The sequence below is a fragment of the Anguilla anguilla genome, chromosome 11 (genome assembly GCF_013347855.1).
Source record: "Anguilla anguilla isolate fAngAng1 chromosome 11, fAngAng1.pri, whole genome shotgun sequence".
NCBI classification, from domain to species: domain Eukaryota; kingdom Metazoa; phylum Chordata; class Actinopteri; order Anguilliformes; family Anguillidae; genus Anguilla; species Anguilla anguilla.
In genome coordinates this window covers 2,188,932-2,191,431 of record NC_049211.1, presented here as the reverse complement: position 1 = coordinate 2,191,431, position 2,500 = coordinate 2,188,932, and the positions used below count along the sequence as shown (strand labels likewise).

At 48.0% G+C, this 2,500-nt stretch overlaps 1 protein-coding gene across 2 annotated transcripts in view; it reads right to left on the bottom strand.

Annotated features, from left to right (window-relative positions):
• LOC118208406 (segment polarity protein dishevelled homolog DVL-1-like) overlaps positions 1 to 2,500 on the bottom strand; it is a 50,620-nt gene that overhangs the window by 31,357 nt on the left and 16,763 nt on the right. The window lies entirely within an intron of this gene.

Genomic DNA, 2,500 nt, shown 5'->3' with positions numbered 1-2,500 from the left:
AGATATTCATAAGAAACCATACACATTACCTCTCGCCCTCCCTCACACACACACACACACATACATGCACGCACGCACACACACACACACACACACATACAGACACACACACACATACACACACCATGAATCCTCACCCATCTCCCTGCCGCAGGTTCTATCTCGTTGCTTAATTTAATGAGGCGGGCACCAGCACCAGCACCGGCCATGCGACAGAGCGAGCGGCCCTCTGCGTGCCTCTCCTAAGCCTGCAGGATTGCCCTTCTGTGAGGACGCATTCAGACACTCGGCTTTCCAAAAACACTCTCACAAATTGTTTTTTTCGTCTGGACCGCAACGGCGGGGCCAGGCCTACAATCGCAAATGTCTGTGACTGACTGAGTGACTGAGTGAGTGATGAAATTACACTGATTGGTCGGCTGGATGTGTGTTAGATCCAGCCATAAACTAGCTTTTGACCTGGTCATGTTTTTTTCCCCCCCACTTGAAAAGCTGTTTCCCTGCTAATATGAATGAAACAGAGCTTTATAAAGCATGTTAGTAATTTATGATTATTAAAATTATTTACCGTGTTTGCCGTTGGTGTGGTACATTTGGTGTAAACTTCGTCAAATTCTTAGCAATTTTCATGAAGCTTTGGTTCTGTATGGAAGCTGCAAAGATTTGCCTCATCTCCAGCACTCCTTACTGAATTATGTGCATACACCTCCCCCTGGTGAAATAATCGTGTAATTGCATCCAATAATGCAGCTCCGTTGTTCTTCTCCAAAATAAACGCAGACGATGAGATAAACTGTCGAAGAAAACTCCAGCAGTTCACTGACTTGTTGAATGTAACCGAAACGACATAAATATACCTACACATAAACACGTGTACCTAATTCAGTGCTAAACAAGGAATTCGTTTTCAAATCACGTGCCACTGCTGTGAATTTGCGTAAAAGGTATATGTATTATTATTATTATTTTGACTCCTGTTGAAATACACGATGATACGCCATCTCCCTCGTATTAAACCGATATTTGCGGACGATTACGCGCTGATGCTGACCCCTGCTGGCTGCCTGATAAAATGGAGAGGGGCAATTTAAATATCTGTTTATCTGGATCAGCCAAAGAAATTGAAATCCTTCATCAAATTGGCACCACTATCCCAGTCCACCAAATAGAGAAACGGAGATTGGGTTTGAGACAATCACTGATTCATTAACGGCGGCTTTTGTAAAGGAAACGCGCAGACTTAGAGTGAGGGAAAGAACCATCGTGAATAACTGCACAGACCACTGGTACATCTGTCAGGATGGCAATTGTAAAATAAACACTGAGGAGAGAACAAGCGGGACGTAGTGTGTGTGCGCGCGCACGCGCCTGTGTGCATGTGTATATGTGCGCGTACGGAAGCCTGTTTTTCCAAATGCTTCCACAAGATGGCGGTAGACACAAGCAGGACCGAGAGAGGCTCAGCCATCAGAGGCGCTGACAGATTGACAGCCAGAAGCAACCGACAGCGGCCTTCAAAGGGTCCGGGTGTCAGAGAGTCAATAAAACGACATTGTGGCTTGACAGATCGGCCTGTTCTGAAAATAGCCCGGCAGTAGCTCACCGGCTGCTGAGGCTCTGATACCCAGGGGCATTTCTGTTCCCCAGGGGCATTTTGGGTCCCCAGGGGGCATTTCATTCTAAAAGTTGCTCAGTAACCTCCCAGGCGATGTGACGGGAACGCAGATCTTCCGGCCTCGGTGATGACGGGGTTAAACATCTGCCGTTGGGTAACAGCGCAACCGAGCGCGAGGACAGCGTACCAGGCTGCTCTTAACTGACGATACCAAGCGCTAATTTAGCCACACGGCTCTCAACCGACGCTAATTTAGCTGCACCGCTCTTAACCAACGACACCAAGCGCTAATTTAGCCACACCGCTCTTAACCGACGACACCAAGCGCTAATTTAGCCACACCGCTCTTAACCGACGACACCAAGCGCTAATTTAGCCACACCGCTCTTAACCGACGACACCAAGCGCTAATTTAGCCACACCGCTCTTAACCGACACCAAGCGCTAATTTAGCCACACAGCTCTTAACCGACACCAAGCGCTAATTTAGCCACACCGCTCTTAACCAACACCAAGCGCTAATTTAGCCACACCGCTCTTAACCGACACCAAGCGCTAATTTAGCCACACAGCTCTTAACCGACACCAAGCGCTAATTTAGCCACACAGCTCTTAACCGACACCAAGCGCTAATTTAGCCACACAGCTCTTAACCGACACCAAGCGCTAATTTAGCCACACCGCTCTTAACCGACACCAAGCGCTAATTTAGCCACACAGCTCTTAACCGACACCAAGCGCTAATTTAGCCACACCGCTCTTAACCGACACCAAGCGCTAATTTAGCCACACCGCTCTTAACCGATACCAAGCGCTAATTTAGCCACACCGCTCTTAACCAACGACACCAAGCGCTAATTTAGCCACACCACTCTTAACCGACAC